The following is a 17,528-nucleotide window of genomic DNA, read 5'->3' on the forward strand; positions in this document are numbered from 1 at the left end:
AAAGGCTTTGTCTCATGTTCTTAAGCACTGTCTCAGAACTACATGCAGTGAAAGAGAGATGGCAGTGGTTAGGTTTGAGGAAAAGTAAGGTGAGTATCATTAATTCTTGCAGGGTCTTCTATAGAGCAGCAGAAGATATTTAGCCATACACCCGCACACACACACCCCTCCAACTCATGAGACCAGATTGTTTGATTGCTTTAATGGAACAGGGACTGTACCGTAAATGGATTTTACAACATTTGATCAAGGCCTTTAACCATGTTCGGTATTACTAGGGTCCACGTCACCATTGATGGTGGTGTTGGTGATCTCTTCATTGCCCTTTCATGGCAGAATCCAAGATCCTTTGAAGAGATTCTGGAGCTGCAATGGCAATAACACCTGTCTGATGAGTAGAAATGTCTGCAGGTGCAAGTAAGAGATGAGCCTGGCTCTTACTGTGAGTAGGGCTCTTTCTTTCTGTGTATAAACCTTGTTGTTCACTTGTGAATTCTTCCTTTCCTTATTTTGTTGTTTTGTTTTGGAATAAATGGAAGTAGACTAAGGTATGTTTCCCAGAAGCAGGGTTTTAGTAACTTCTGAAGTTCTGTTTGTGACACTGAGCCATGAACTCACAATTTACTCTTTCTACCATGACTACATGTACATTTTTTGCTTAAAAAAGGTTTTTTAATATAAAAATCTCTTTTATTATATATTTTCTTTAAGCAATACTTTTCTCTATCACATATAACTTTTTTATTATTGTCGTAAGAACACTTACCAAGAGATCTGCCATCTTAACAAATTCTTAGTTCACAATACAGTTTTATTAACGGTAAGAATAGTAAAATGTGTGTGTGTGTGTGTGCGTGTGTTTTAAGTGTTCTGAATGTAGCGAGCTTGAAGTTAGAAGACCTAGGTTTGAACACTAGCTTCATCACTTAACTTTTCTGTGTGACTTTGGGCAGCCTTTTAAATTTCTCTGAGCCTTTATTTTCTTGTCTGTAGAACAGGAATAGTAATATCTACTACACAATGTCATTATGAAGATGAAATGAGAGAATATACAAGTGAAACTACCATGTAAACTGCAAAGCATTAATAAATACAATGCATTGTATTTAGAGCATTCTTACTATCCCATCATCACTCTCTGTGAAAAATACCAATTTGTTCAAAATTTCCCTCTTGAGTTTTCAGTTTGGGGGTAGGGGGTCTGCTGCTTGACTACAACAGTCAAAGCATGGTGCTTCATTTAATCTTTGCAGCAATCCTTTGAGACTGACTTTGTCATTTTTAACTTTCTAGAGAAGGAAACTGAGCCTGAGGGTCTCAGTTACTCAAGGTCAGGGTCATCTCAATCCCAGTGTTGTTACTGTGCCATACTAATAACTTGGAAAATCACTTATTTTCTCTGTGTCCCAAGATTCATGTAGGTAAACAGAAATAAGCATTTTTCTCGTACCATCTAAAGGAGAAAAGCATCAGAATAGCAGACTTTCCTTAACTTGGTCAGTCACTTAACCTCAGGGACTCCTTTCATGGAGTCCTAGTAGAGTCCTCCTTTTATCTTCCCCAACAATGACAACAACAAATTTGACTTTGTAATTTGTAAAGACAAAGAATAGCAGTGACAAGTATTTAAGTAGTTTACAGAATCAGCATTGAGCCCTGCATCTTGCATAATAGTTGTTTTCATAATAAATTGCTTCATGTAATTGTTGGCCCAGCCACCACTTTCTCTTTGGATTCTTGACAACTATGGCAAGGTTTTAATCAATGATTGATTGCAGTTGCTATCACATGACTTCTCTTTGACTTACTCAGTTATTGTCTTCTTCCTAATGGAAGAACTTAACACCCACATGCCTTTTGGGAGTTATTTTGCAGAATACATATTATACAATAGTTTTGTACATAATGTCCAACTCTGGAAAGAGCTCTTTATTCTTTCAAATAATACAGGTTGTTTCTTCTATTGAGTCCATTTTGGATTAAAGGAATTGTGGCAGAGCTCTTAGCAGCCCAGGACTAACATATGTAGAGCATTTAGCACAGAGCCCAGCACTGTATATATCAGCCACTGCTGCTGTTATGTTCTCATTTTGTTACAATCTTATCAAATGGTTCAGATGATGGGGCTCAGAAAGTTAATCACAGACGTTTTACTTACCCAATGGTGCAAAAAGCAGTGGTTCCAAGTGCAAGTGGCAAATAATTATTAATTACAGAGGAAAGTCTTAAGTACTAGAAAGAAAGTCATATTCACTCTTTTTCATCTCCTATAAAAGTAAGCGAAAAGCAATGTATATAAACTGGATTTCTCTAGGACCTGAGGCCTCTTTTTGTTATAATTTAAAGATCATCCTGTATATAAATTGAGTGAAAGGTAAGTAGAGTTAGCATAAATTAAAAAGGCACCAGATATCCATGGAGCTCTTCTCCCGGAATTGTGTCTTTCACCATTCAAATAATTTAAATATGTTAAAGTAGAATTGTAATTTCTGTAGTTACAAATCTTAATGACAGAAGGGATGTACATAATTCCATTAAAGAAGGCATGCAATATGGATCACGCCTTGTGGCTACCCACATCAACAATATTACCACCTAGTGGCTGCTAAATGGAACTGCAAACACAGGATCCTTGGGATCCTCCAAGTCGGAGTACCCTGTCTCAACAGCTAAAAGTGATGGAAAGTGACAGTACACGCCACTAGGATGAACAACTTTTATGATCCTTGATAACTGTTAATTACTGTAACACCGCTTTCTAGCAGATAAGGAGAATGATGAGATTTGCTTTTCCCTTTTTTTGAGAAACTGAGGCTTCAAAAAGTTGTAAACTGAGGCTAGACAGTGTGATCATTCAATTCCTTAATCCTTTTTTTATCCTTTGAATTAAGAAGAAATAGATCTACCTTTCCCCACCAGTTTTTGTATTTAAGTTTTGATTTATTTATAGCATTTTTCTTCTGAAAATTAATATATATATATATATATATGACTAGATCAGAACTGTTCTAAACATGGATAAACAGTGGTTTTCTCTCTATAGAAGATATGCAGTGTCAGCTCATATCCTTTCATAAATTTAGCAAAACCTAAGTGCTTAGCGTCTTCAAGTGCTGGTCCTTGACAGCTCATCTTTGTTCCACCTCAGCGTCAGGCATCAGGACCTTTGCTCTTCACCACTTCCACCCTCCCCCTGGCGTCCACCACCTTGTTGACATTCAAATCATTCACTGAAATAACCAAACCATCTGCCTACTGAGCTTATCATACCATCCCATGTGCTTGCTGAAATAAGCAAAATGTGGAGTAATTATAATATAATAATTCTAGGGGAGTGTAATACATTCAAGTAGGTAATGTAGAAAGCCACTGAAAAATCTATTTGAAATTGCTGTTCTTCCCAGGAGGGCACTATTCTTCTCTTAATATCTTCCCTTTGGCTTCATGATTCTAGGATTAAGCCTAATTGCTAACATAATATATGTGCATGATCATCTGCTCTCTTTAATTTAAGCTTCCTTTGGCATTGGTTCCTAGTCTGTAGTCATGGCTGTGGCATTAATGGTAATTGTTCTGAGCTTCATGTGGTGAAATAGGTTCCAGCGTGTTGACAGCAATTAATGGAGCTAGATAGTCCTGGGTAAGAGTCAAGGGGTGGGTTTTGCATCTCTTTCAAATTGTTTTTTCATTGTTTTTGTTGTAGTCTCCTGGGAGACTGAACAGAGGGCTGGTTTTAAAATTATAGTAACCTGAGTTCAAATCCTTCCCCTAGCTTTCTGACCTTGGGAAACCTACTTTATACAAGTAAGGCTGAGGTTCCCTCATCTCAAAGATAGAGGTAATAGCACCAATGCCAGAAGGCGATTGTGACCACCAAACCAGCTTAAAATGTAAGCCAGTCAACTATGCACCCTTATGTCATACTAGCACAGATAAAGTTGTTCAACCTGTTCATTAAGCATTGGTTGAGGTCTTACTATATGTTCTAGGCCCTGTGCTTTACTTGCTATTGATACAATGATGAGCAAGAACAGTCTTTGCCCCTGGAACTTTTATTTGCCAGTGGAGATTATAGCCTGTTGGCATTAGAAATCCATAGTGTATGTTCCCACAGTGTATAATTGATCCTCAGGTTTTGTGGTCTCTTGATATCTGCTCTCTTAACTAATAGGCTCTGGCTTTTACTTGACTTGGTCCATCAAGATTTATAAAGCTGACCATCAGTGCTTACCCTAGGAAAACGGATTGGTATTGTCCCTAAGGGTCGGATAAATAGCAAAATACAGATCTGTTTGTTCTGGTCCTCATAACTTCTTCAGGAAAGAAGGTATTTCCAGGAAATGGGATTTTATCATTCTCCTCAATCATCTTCTGTGTTACAACATGAGAAGAAATACACAGCCTCATAAATACTAGCCTCACAAACCCAGTCCCCTAAAGTGATTCCCATGATACATGCCTATTTTAGCACATGAGAACCATCGTCATCAGCCAGAATATATTTCCTGGGACTTAATGTAAGGTCTCATTCATTGCGGTTTTCTACTCCACTTTTTCTAAGATGGAGTGATGGAATGTGTAAAACTAGTTAAAAGCCACTTCTAAATCACATTGAAAATAATTTTTTTCAGTTACTTTATATACCAATTTTCTGTTCCTGAAAATATAGATAAGAAACCAGAATCTGGAATTCATATTAAAGTTCATGAGCTTCAATTACATGTTCCAGGTGGGTTGATTTGAAATACCACAAGTCTTAATTTAAAATAATGAGATTATTCTCTTGGATCTATGGAACCTCTTCTCCAGGGACACACTACGTATACTCTGATCCAAATACTGCGTGTGTGTCTATCTCTGTTTCTCAAAAATATTAAATGGACAACATCCAAAAGGCATCCAAGAATGAACAAGCTAGAAGAGTAGCCTATATTTTTTCCCACGAACTGTGATGATCCAAGCCAAGATCAATGAGCTGTCAGGAAAAAGGGGGGGCGGGAAATTCCAAACAAAAGTATCTAAAGTAATAGCCAAAGGGATAAAGAAAAACCACTGGCTGGATAAACTGTGATAAATGGTGGTGGTTTGTTTGTTTTTAAATTTTGTTCCTGCCTGTAAGTCTCTCCTTGAGCAACAGCTTCTGTGTAATACAAACCTTTTGTATTGTGTGACACTCCTGTCTGTGTATCTTCCAAAGATTGGGGAGGGCGGAGTGAGGAATCGTCTTTTCTTCTTTAAACAATTTCTCACACTGTTTGGGACTTAACCAGTTATGTGCACATTCTTCTTCCATACTCCAGTTGCCCACAATTACAGTCCGCTCATTGTTCTGTAATAATGGGGCACGCTGATTCATCTTTCTCTCATGTTTGTTCCATTTTCATATGCTCCCCTTCCCTCCTGGTCATCCCAAGAATTGGTCTCCTGTGCAGACTACTGCTTGGCCCCCCAACACAGCTGTCTTTGCCTTGTTGCTTACTCTAATAACCGAGCCTCCGGGATCCCTGTAACTTGCCTGTGTGTGGAAATCTACAGAATCTAAAATGCCTTTCACAAGGCCCTTCTGGTTTTGAAGCAAAGTGGTTAGTGGTTTTAGTCATCTGCAGTTATGTGCTGAGATTAGAGGTTTCAACCATACTGTTATGTCCTCAGTAGTATCTTTAAGGTGCTAACACCAAATGATCCTACTTTTCTAATAGTAACCTAGGAAAAACAGCTCTCTCCAGCTAGCTATTCAAGTAGCATCACATCACGGCTCCTCCTGAGAATATGACAATCCTGGAGGTGACCCACTCCTCAGCCTTCTCCAGAAAAGAGCTATCGCTTGCTCCAGCTTTCTCTGCCCTCCCACTACCACAGTCGCTCCAGCGGGAAAGTCTGCCCCACAGATGCTCCCCCAGGGCAAGAGCACAGCAGTGACAAGAGACGGCCAAAGTGATGGGTGAGCAGCGTGCTAGACTGGGACTGCTGGGCTTTGCCTACAGACCCCAGGCTGCCCCTCGCCCCATTCTGCCTTGGATTCCAGCACTGCAGTCCTCCTCCCTGGGAGGATTGGTCACTTCTCAGTTTTGTTCAATGCTAGTGTATAATGTTACTAATATGTGGCTCTCTAAATGCTCAGAGGGAAAAATCTGAACTTGGTTTTATTCACTTACCAATGATCTCCCCCCCCTTAAGTATACAGTCCTCAGTGTAACTATGGTTAGTTCCAGATAATTAGAAGCAAGTTAGCAAATACTTTTTTTATTGTTGCTTCCCACTTCATGGCTCTATTGCTACACATTAGCACAATACCTAGGAGCTAAGCAGTAGGGAGATAGATTTTTTTTTTTTTAAACCCAATCTTATTTTGAGAAGAAATAGGTTCTCAAGAGAATCCTCTCAGTCCTATTTCCACCAGCCATTATTGATTTCCACAGTCTACCAAGGGTACAACGGAGAAGTCTGGATCTCTTGTCTCGATAAACCAACCTTATGATGTAGGCAAATAAAAAATGCAGATACTATGCTAAGAGATGCTAATTATCATTAACAACCATGAACATTTTTTGGGTAATGGCTCTTCACATGCAAAGCGCCCTGCTGTGGGATCCAGGGGCTTCAAGTCCTCGTCCTCAAGTAGCTTAGAGTCTAGCCTGGGAGGTGAGAACACTAAAATGGAAGACAGTGCAGCAAATGCTAAGTGTCAGGGGAAGTCTGAAAAGGCTGAGAGGTTCACTTAAACAGAATGGTCTCAGCTGCCAAGGCCTGGAGGTTAGCTTGGTGTTGACACTCCCTGGTTGATTCTTTTGTCTGAATACCCCAAAATTTCCTGACCTCAGGGAGTGGGGGTCCAGCACTGTGCTGGGGTGGGCGGGGTGCGGAAAGTGATGGACCGAAAGCTGCTTGTGGCCGGCCAGCTGATCAAGCCAGTCTCTGCTCGGCTCGCCGGTCCTCGGCTTTGATCTGGAGGCACTTTCCCAGGAGACTTCTTCCGAGTCCTCTGCTGTCACATATCACAGGCTCCCCCCAGTTTGGTCCAGTTTCAAGGGAAATGAGCTGTTTGTCCAGTCACCATCTCTGGGCTGTGTAAACAAGCAGATGGGCAATTAGTGGCTCTGTCAGGGCTTTGGACCTCTGCTCTGCTTGCACAAACGGAGAATCATCACTCATCTTTTGGACTATAGTCGTGCAAGCATGAGATAATGGGGACTGTTTGGCTTTCAAGATTTCTTCATGCTGTTTAGATTTCAGTCTTCGTGTCACAATCCTATTGTTCAAGATTTTTTGGCAACAGCAAGCACTGCCACTCAGCTCATTTGGAGAAAAAATTTAGATTCTGTTGCCTTGATTTTTACCCCCATTAAACCATTTTTTAACAAGCAGGAAATAGGACCAAGACATAAAGATCTGTAGGTAATATCTTTCCTTAATTAGCCAAATGCTGACAAGAGAGGTCACCCAGTTGAACGAGGTTTTTGCCCTCCCTCTCTAAGCAGCCGTGTCCGTTGTGCACACAAGCTGGAGGCCAGGAGAGGACTGAGCCTGCAGTCGGGTCACTTGTAAGCCCGGGGCTGCTGTCATTTGTGTTTACTTGAGCATCTCACCCCGCGCAGTATGTTTTCTTCTTGGATTCAAAACGCCCAGAGGCTCCTCTCAATCTGCCATTTGTCTCTTCTTGAGGCGCAGAGAAGTCAGACGCCAGTCCCTCGGTTCACGGCACCGGGCTGTGCTCAGCATGAGCCGGTGGCATCGTATTTCCTCCTCTCTTTCTCCAGACATTGGCATCACCTCCTCAGATTTTTTTTCTTTCTCTCCTTCTGCTTTTAATTTTCTTTTCTCTCTTACCTCAGTTTTCTCTGCCTTCTTTCATAGCTTTCTGTTTTCTCTCAGCTTCCCCTCTGCCTCCTTATGTTTTTGGTTTCTTGTGACTTGCTCTCCAGACTCTTTCATGTTCAGGCATCACTGTCTTTGCCCAGCATCATTCTGAACATTCTGGTCTTTTTTTTTCCCCCCTTCACCACTTTGCTCCTTGCTTTCACTCCTCCCCCAGCCCTCCAACTCAACCTCCCCAAACCCTGGAAGTTCTCCAGACGGGGGGAGTGCCTCTGGCTCATGCCACATGGACGAGGCAAGGGCATTTGGTGATCCTTTCAGCGTGAGAACGGTGGACACAGTCATCTTTCCCCCATTTTGCCCTTGGGTGGGCGTCTCTAGATGGGCAAGGAAGCAACAGATAGCACATCCTGATCTGTGACCAGTCACAGCTGTCTTTCAGTTGTCCTACTGTAGGTGAGACCCTGAGAAGAAAAGTGATGAATCAGATACGAATTCTAGCCTCAAGGACCCATCCCTCTGACACAAAATCTTACTCTACCTTTTAGCAGCATTTGAGATAGTTGGTCAAACAATTCTTTAGAAAACTTTCTCTTAGCTTGTGGGCCATCACCCTCTTCTGTCTTCTCTCTGCTTCATGGATATTCCTCCACTTCCTACGCTGGTTATTCATCTTCCCAACCTCTAAACATGAGAGGGCTTCAGGACTGAGTGTATGATTTCTTCTCTCTCTAGCCCTGCTCACTTGCCAGGCGATCTCATCATGGCTTCAAATACCATCTTGATTCTGGTGATTACCAACCTTGTATCTCCAGCCTGTACCTCTCCTCTGAAATCCAGATTAGTATATCCAACTGCCTATTCAACATATTTGCTTGGATGCCAAATACATATCTCAAACTTGGTGCCCAAAACCAAACTTTGGGTCCGATTTCCAGAGGAAGGTAACAAGGTAGGAGGCCACTGATAGAACTGGGAGGTGCTCTTGGCACAGCCACCTGCAGAATCACTTTGGAAAGAGGGTGAGGAAGGTAGGAAGTAGACACAGAGAGGCGATGAAGACTGAATTGATAGGTAACAATGGGTTGTAGACATCGAGATATATTCCCCAAAACTAGAAACTTAAAAATAATATTCTACAAATAGATTGGCCAAGAGCCTCCCATCTTCCCAGGTTCTACCCGTCTTTATATGCCACCTCTGAGTGCTCCGTTCCACATTGGGCTTTTCCCTAACCCCTTAGGCACTTCACTTCTCTTGGCCTCTGTTTCTTAATTCACAAATTGAAGGTGATGGGCCTTGGCATTCCGAAGGTCCCGTCTAGCTTCAACATTCTATATATCTATGCTGGAAAATTTTGAAAAGTAGTAAGAGATGAAAAAGTGTGTCAGCATTGTGGAGAGTGTAGAGTTCTGGGCCAAAAGGTCTGTGCTTTGTGTAATGGGAAGCTATTGAAGATGCCGGCAGGAAAGTGAACTGATCATACCTGTGGAACAAAAGGTGATACCGGCCACAGTGTGTCCAATGAACTGGAGGCAGGAGGGACAGTGATCAGAAGTGGAGTGTGCATATGCAGTGATGTATTTGCCTACACATCATTCTGAAGAAAAGTGTGTGGTAAATTCCTGTGACTGAGCATGTGATTTAAAAAAAGCAGAATATTCATTTAAGAAGCCATTCAGTAATACATGGGAAAGGTGATGGCGATCTAAACTAAGGTGTATTTTATGGGAAAAAATAAGAGAAGTTGAACCCAGGTGACATTATAGAAGCTAGGTCTCTAGGACTTAGGCAACTGATTGAATGTAAGTTCCACAGAGGCAGAGACCATCTCTCAGATGTGTACACTGCCATATCCCCGGTGCCTGGCACATAATGGATGTACACTCAATATATGTTGAATAGATGAATAAGAGGAATTATATGTGAGAGAATGGGAATTTAAAATGACAGACTCAGAGCTTAAGTGACTGAAAAGATAGAGTACCATTAAAAGAAAAAACAAACACAGGAAGATGAACATGCATTGAAGAGACTTTGGCCTGGAGCATCCTGGGAATATATGAAATAACATGACAAGCAGGTGATGGATACTTGAGTCTGACACTCGCAGTTGGGGGATCAGCTCAAAGCAGTGACTCATAAAGCTGTATTGGCATTGAAGATGGGAGACTGTAGAGAATGAAGAAAGCAGTGGAGAGAGAATTGGTGTGGGTGGGCAACGTACCATAAGAGATGGAGAGAGGAAATAATCTGAAGAAACAGATTATCAAAGGTAGTGCACTGCATGAAAACTAAAGAGAGAAAATTGCAAGGAGCTAATACATGTTCATGTTGCAATGAAATTGAAGAGGATGAGTACTGAATGTCAACAGAAGCCAGATTCAGTACCCAGGAGAGTGGAGACTGATGATCAGAAGTGATCATGGGGTGACAGTAGTGAAAGTAACTCAAGGAGGAGCCTCACCTCTGGGCTCGGGAGGTAGTGCTCACATCTCGTTGTTCTTTGGCAGTTGCATAGCCCTCCCCGTGCATCTTGGTGGAGCACATGTTTGTGTCTCAGACTCAAACTCACCCAAAGACTGCCCAGACGACAGGAGTAAATCTCACCACATACTTTTCACAATGTTAAAGCATTTGTCGACTGCTATTTATTATCAAGCTTGGGGAAGAAAGGGTTACCATTTTCGTTTGGTTATGTGAGTACTCTCTAATGAGAGACTTAGAAGAGAAATGGGAGAGGCACAAAGTGTCCTGGAGCATCATGACGCAGCACAGGCATTGGCTGCATCCTGCCATCACTCTCCCTGTCCCTGGAGCGCCTTATCCCAGATGGACCCGCTCAGCTCGTGCTGTTCTCAATGTTAATCGAAGCCCCTTTGCCTCGTCATGAGGATTTCTGATGTGTATATAGCCTCAAGACTTTCTTATTGATTAAGTGTACAATAAAGACACCCAGGGAGACATGTGCTCAGGCAGTGGGTATATCATCTTGTTCTTCACCAAACAAAGGGAAAGTTTCCTATTCATTAAGTTCAAAGTTTGTAAGATGTATACAGTTTAAGTAGAAAAATATGAAGGATTTGGTTCTGGGCAGAGAGCATCTGGCTATTTATAGTACTGGCCCCAAAGATGGGGGAAAAAGAGTGGCTGGGTTAAAGCTGAGTTAGTATTTGAACTATTGTTATGATAAACGGTAATAAATAGAATGAGTGAAATAGAAGAAAATGTGAACAGTGCTCCTAAATGAAAGTAAAATAAAAGATCAGTGTGAAGGACAACACATGAAAAACTTTCTTTCTTATTTCCGTAAGTTTACAAGCTTCTCTTTCTTCCTTCCCCCTTTGCACCACACAGAGTTTACCTCTGGGATTCTTTCTTGTCTGTGTCTCAAGGTCATCTGAACACCAAGGTTACACTTAAGAAGGAAAAGTTATCAATTCAAGGGGATTGAAATAGTATTCCCATGGAATTACCCATAGCATTGATTTAAAAACAAACCCTTACAAACCATCACATCGTGGAAATCACAGTCCACGGTGAGAAAACTGCCAAGTTTTTGAGGTTGCAACTTAGACCACACGCAAAAAAATGTGTCTGTATCTCCAAGTATCTTTGCTTTGGAAATTGGCGTAATAGGGCATCTGATCAGGCTTCCTCAAAGGATATCCAGTACTTTCCCCACTTCTGATGGCAGGAACCTGGTTGGTGGTCTGAGCCAGGAAGAAAAATGATATTTCAGTTTGGAAGAGGAAAATAATTCTAAGTTTATTTTTTTATTTTTTTATTTTTTATTTTTTTTGAGACATAGTGTCGCTTTGTCGCCCTGGCTAGAGTGAGTGCCGTGGCGTCAGCCTAGCTCACAGCAATCTCAAACTCCTGGGCTTAAGCAATCCTACTGCCTCAGCCTCCCAAGTAGCTGGGACTACAGGCATGAGCCACCACCCCCGGCCAATTTTTTAGAGCCATGATTTAGAAAAAATAAACTAAAATAAGGATGCCTTTTATTTAAAATCAATTTTCACTTTATCTGAATGATTTGCTATACCTTGTGCACGAGTGTGTGTGATTACGTGCTTGGGCCTGACGCACATCCCAGGCAGGCAGGTGACATCCATGTGCCCTGCCTGCTCCTCCAGCCCTTCCTCGTGGGCTCACGAGCAGTCCCGTACCTGTAAGACAAAAGGGGCTGGGTTCCCCAGTGCTGCTCTGTTTCCAAACAAACCTACCTAATTTAAATTCACAAACTCTAACAGAGATGATGCCTTCTCCCTGAGAGTGTCCAAAAGCCACAATGCCAACCCTTGGCAGTTTTGTTTATGGCAAAACTTTTAAAGTTCTTGGTATCATAATGTTAGAATCTTGAAGGATTTACATTAATAAAAAGCCTCAGACTTTTCTATGGAGTGACCATGAAACACCCGTTCTAAAATTAACCAAGGTGGTCAGTGGTGATTAGGTTCTCCCCCTTTTAGGTGGTAGTTCTGTTTTCAGGATCAGTTGAATTACAAAAAAGATGAAAGAGTATTTGTTCAAATAAAAGTGCCACCTAGATTACCTTGATCTGCTCACTTCTTGATGAGACTGCCTTTTCTGGAAAAAGAAAAGAAAAAATCACTGAAAATAATAATGGTGTGAGTGAGAGAGGGCCAGGCAGGAGATAAGTTTCAGCCACATTTGGGGAGAAGGAGGAATGAAATGGATAGAGCTGGGCAATTGGGTTTCTTTGTTTGACAAACCATTAGTAGTCTTGATCTGGGCCTTGGGCTTCTGTTCTTTGTTTGTATTTTATATATCTATTTTTTTTTTCTCCTTGAAGTAGCTTGCAATGAAAGGATAAGGGAGCAGAGCTAACATAGGATGAGAAACATTTCCATATGTAATTAAGCTCTTGTGTCTTCCGTTTGATACTACTGAAAACCAAGGAAGACCAATTTCTGCTCCACAAGCCTCGTGGAAGGAAGAGATTGATTGAGATGAGTTAGGCAGCTCCATCAACTTGTTGATCAAGGGACAGAGGATCCTGAGCTGGATCCAGTGTCATGGTTGATAGGACATAAATATAATGTTTCTAATTTTCCTGAAGAAAAACACAGAAGTTTAAGGAAAGGAAGTTTGCCATCCAAGAGTGTGATTTGTTTTCATCAGAGTATGGCAGCACAGGCGTGCTGGGGTCTGAGCTTAACTAACCAGAGTGGGGGAGATCAAACAGAACTGTTGGAAATAAATGCCAGGGGGTACTAAGAATCAGAAAAAAAATATGAAGAGTCAGGGTGGAAATTATAAAGAGCTATCTCTCTCAGAATCTTGCTGCAGTGTGAGAAGCATCTGCCTTTTATTGTATTAAATGGTAGAAGATCTTGGCTTAGGAAGGAGCCCAAGAAAGTAAGAATGGAGTAAGACAATTCATATTTAAATGAAGATGCCCACAGTCCTTTTCCCTATGGATTCCAAAGGGTGAACTTGAGACTTTTACTATGTTTAAACTCTTAGATCATTTCCTAAGAGTTAAAAAAAAAAAATCAGTTGGTTTATTACAGTACAAAGGAAAGTATGAAAATGTTACTTTCCACTAACTTTCATAAAGATGACCTCTGGAGACCTTCAGGAGAAAAGATGCTTGGATATCCCGTCAGGTTTCAGAGAAATGTTCAAACTTGTTGATCTTTTAACTCATCTGTAACTATCAAACAAAGTTCACTATACTTTTGAGTCATTCATGCAACTGCTCCCTGGGATGTTGCCCTGTCACCTCTATGGGCTCATTTTGGGGCATATTGGATGACCCAAGTCAGAAGGCTCACTTCCTCTGCACTTAGGCTTGGGGGCTACTTTGATGCTAGTTGGCTTTCTGTAGGTCTTCTCCCTCATCAATATGGGATGTATCCGACTTCTCCAGATGAGCTCCTTGCAAAACAGTTGTTGTTTCCAAAGACATTCCCATAACCCTTTCCTCCCATCAGTTACACTAACTAGAGACCAAAACCATTTTTTTCTCTTCATTATGTCTTTCCTACTTATCCTCTAAGAGAAAAATTACAGCCTAGAATTGCTGTAGAAGTGGTAGCAGCCATTAGAGGGAAGACATCCTAAAATATGACCATTAGAGAAAAAATTAGAAAGTTAGCATACAGTGGACATTCAACAAATGATTGGGTTGGGAGGGAGTGGAGAAGAAGGGAGCAGAGAAGGGGGAGAGAGGGGAGGGTTTGTCAAATGGGGAAGGAAGGGAAGGATGGTGTATTGGAAGAAGGACAACATTTGGGTAAAAAATTCAGTGCCTTGCTTTCTTCCCATTGGCAAATCTAACAGTGATGGTTTGCCTTACCTCCCACCTTTCACAGAAAATATCAGAAAGCACCACATTCAGGAAACCCTGAGGCAGTAAGGAGAGTTGAAGAAATAGAAGCTTCAGCAAATAGCTCCTATATCATCAGGCTTTAGATTATTGGCAGTTTAAAATACTACTTGAATCATCATCTCAAAAAGCTCTTCCCTCTGCTTTGAAAACACAGCCTCATCTCAACAGCCAGCACATTTAAACCCCTCTCCACAGTGAAGCACAGTTGTCTGCAAAGGACAGCTAGGGAAGGGAAGCCATAGAGGAACAATAGTTCCTTTTCAGATTGCAGCTACATCAGAAGAAAAGCTGAGGCAGGCATATAGTATTTTACTTTACACACCACAAACAGACAAACAACCCCCAGACTTGGAATCCAGAGTTAACAAAAGCATTAAATCCATCGGGCTTTGGGAAGGGGCAATGTTTTTTTTCATATTTCTCCTCTGCTACCATTATTTACATAACAAATCGCTGCAAAATGCAATCATGTCAGATGTTGGAAATAAACTCTTTGGGGGATAGCTATTTTTAAACAACTCATAGTTACAGGGATGTTTTAAAAACATGCAAAGCTTGAGTTTGTGTTTCAAATCATAAGTGGTCACAGGAACGCTGTGGTGTTGGTCTGTTGCTGACCTATGGGACAGAAAAGTTTTTCAACAGAGACATCAATCCCTCAGGAATGATAACGTTTTAAAGAGTTGCAAAAATTCAAATGGGCCATAGACTGAGGCCCTGTATTTCTAGGCAGGTACATGGAAATCCCTAATCCGATTTCCCACCCCCACCCCCAACTTTGGAGAGCATTGAATTTCTCTTGCAAATATTCAAAATTCTTCCCCATCAGAAGGTTTTATTTACTGACAGTGGGGACAAGCATCCCTTCTCCACCCCCATTCTTCCTCACTGAAAATCAGAAGTCAGTTTTAAAAAAAAAAAAGCTGCATTCTTTGGGATTATTTGCATGAGTGCATTATTTGCGTCACTCTCTGAGAGGTTATATTCGTAGTCTCTAGTCTACATGTCCAAGCTTACTGCTTCTCCCCCACAAGGTTTTTCCTCCAGTCTAGTGAGTCTCATTATTGCCTCCCTGTCCTATGAACACCACACACACACACACACACACACACACACACACACACACACACACACACACACCCCTCACCTGCCACTCTGCCCCCCAGCCTTGTGTAGGCCTGCCTTACACAACTCCTTGAGCCTAGAGAACCAGCTTCACCTCCCTTTTGCTAGGTGAGGAATACATACTCTTCAAAACTGCCCTCAAGTCCCATCTGTTTTATGGAAACTTCCCAAGCTTCTATGATATTTGTGACATATTGTTAACAATAGTAAAAATAGCATTACCTAACATTTATTTAATATTCTCAGCCAGGTTTGATATTAAGTAATATCTCATTTCTCCTTTTAAAACTTGAGGAAAGTACTATTATTATCTCCATTTTACAAATGAGGAAATTGAACTCAGATAGGCTAGGTCTATTAGCTGCCAAGGAGGGCCCCAATACAGACAAGTTAAGGATTCTATGTGGGATTTGGGTGGCCTGGGCTAGAGAGGTGGAGTCAGTGGAGGGAGATCATGGAGATGAGGGGTATGTAGAGGGTACAACCAACTGTACTTGGTGGATCAGATCCTGCCTTCCAGACCTGCAGGGTTCCACATCCACCCTTCTTCCTATTCTGTCTGCATTGTCTGGAACCCTACCGGGGCCTCACTGCTCCTGCTCCTGATTGATGTCCCCCTTCCTCCATATCTCAGTTTATGTGACGCCTCCTCAGAGAAGCAGGGCTTTCCTTAGACCTACCCCTGTGGAAATTAGCTTTCCTCTGTTACTGACATAATTGCCACTCTTTTTCTTACCTCTGTGGCACTTCTCTCAATTTTTAAATGTTTGAGAAATTACTTAGCTAATAAGAGAGGGAAGGTGTCTATTTCACTTATTTTAGGATCCTCTCTGCTTAATGTGTAATGGGTGCTCCATTAGTACAGGTTGAATTTGTCCCAAAAACATGAAAGATCTTAAAGGGGTACCTCCTCATTTAGATCATAAATGGAATGAAATCCCATCATAAATGGAAATTCATCTAGAGAGGAAAACAATATTTAAAAAAGAAAATCAAACTCTTTCTAAAAGAAGAACCCCAAAAATGTGATTTGGAGGAAAAAATCAACAAACTAATGAAAAATGGAAGACAATGAGTCAGGGGTGACAACCGCTTACAATTGGTGCATAGTCAGGGTGATTATTTTTTAAATATCTGTCTTTATCTAATGGTCTGTGTCTAGTCAGGCACAAGAATGACAAGATTTTACTATCTCTTGTCACTTGTTAGACAGTCCTTATCTAGTAACTTTATTTACTTATTTTTATTTTTGATTATTTATTTTATTTCTAGTCTTTGGCCTTCCAGATCCCTGAAATTTTGCCAGCCCAAATGTGGGATCCTGTATTGCAACCTAGAAAAGTAAAGTTCCCTTTACTTGTCCATTTGCTTTTAAAAATAAAGGAAACATTAAAATGAGTTGCAGATAAAAGTGATCCTCATATAGTCATTTCTTCTTTTCAGTCAGCATAAGGTCTCTACATAAGGACAAAATTTGGATTCAACACCTCCTAACTCTGCCACATGGGAGAAATGTGTCTCCCTACAGTTTTTGGTGGGTCTTTGTCTAAATCTCTTCTTCCTTCTCACCACTGGGATCTCAGACCTTGGAGAGTTATATCTAGATGTAGAACATGGTCTTATGTACCAGCAACAGGATAGCTATAACTATTTTCATCACGTATGGATTTTAGCCTTTAAACAGATGAAAGGGTGATTTATATGGATTGGTGGGGGTGTGAGAATCCTTGTTGCTTTCATAAGCTGAAACAATAGCCCCAGTCCATATCTACACCAAGTAAGGTGTATTAGAATGTGATTACATCCATATGCTTCCAGCCCATGCAATGTAGGCACAGAGAACCAATTTTAAGAAACTAGCCTCAAAGGAAGGCATGGACTGCTGTTTCAATTCCCACCATTCCATTCCAGCAGCCACATATGGAGTCCTTAATATTAATTAAAATATAAGTTGGAGGAAATTTTTCAATCTTAGAAAACTATCCCCCTCACACCCCCTATCGTGGGGCCCATGTTATTCACCAGCTAGCAACACTAGCAGCTGAAAGTAGAAGATGGCTTGCTTAGTCCTCCTGGGTATATACTTCTGAAGAGCTGTAAGGTTGACAGAACTTTTGCCTGAGTGTGTGTTTTTAACTTCGTAGGAAGAACAGTTTAGTCTCAGAAATTTTTGTGACATCTTAGACTAGATATTGCATAACAAATTTTTGTTATTGAATATTTGGCT

General features: G+C 41.1%; 1 protein-coding gene and 1 non-coding gene across 3 annotated transcripts in view; both read left to right on the forward strand.

Annotated features, from left to right (window-relative positions):
• Positions 1-17,528, forward strand: part of FMN1 (formin 1) — a 342,614-nt gene that overhangs the window by 270,020 nt on the left and 55,066 nt on the right. The window lies entirely within an intron of this gene.
• On the forward strand, positions 9,386-9,455 carry LOC123631290. The gene has a single exon (XR_006733129.1). It is a non-coding gene; the product is annotated as a small nucleolar RNA SNORD63 (small nucleolar RNA).

The sequence above is a fragment of the Lemur catta genome, chromosome 1 (assembly GCF_020740605.2).
Source record: "Lemur catta isolate mLemCat1 chromosome 1, mLemCat1.pri, whole genome shotgun sequence".
In the NCBI taxonomy this organism is placed as follows: domain Eukaryota; kingdom Metazoa; phylum Chordata; class Mammalia; order Primates; family Lemuridae; genus Lemur; species Lemur catta.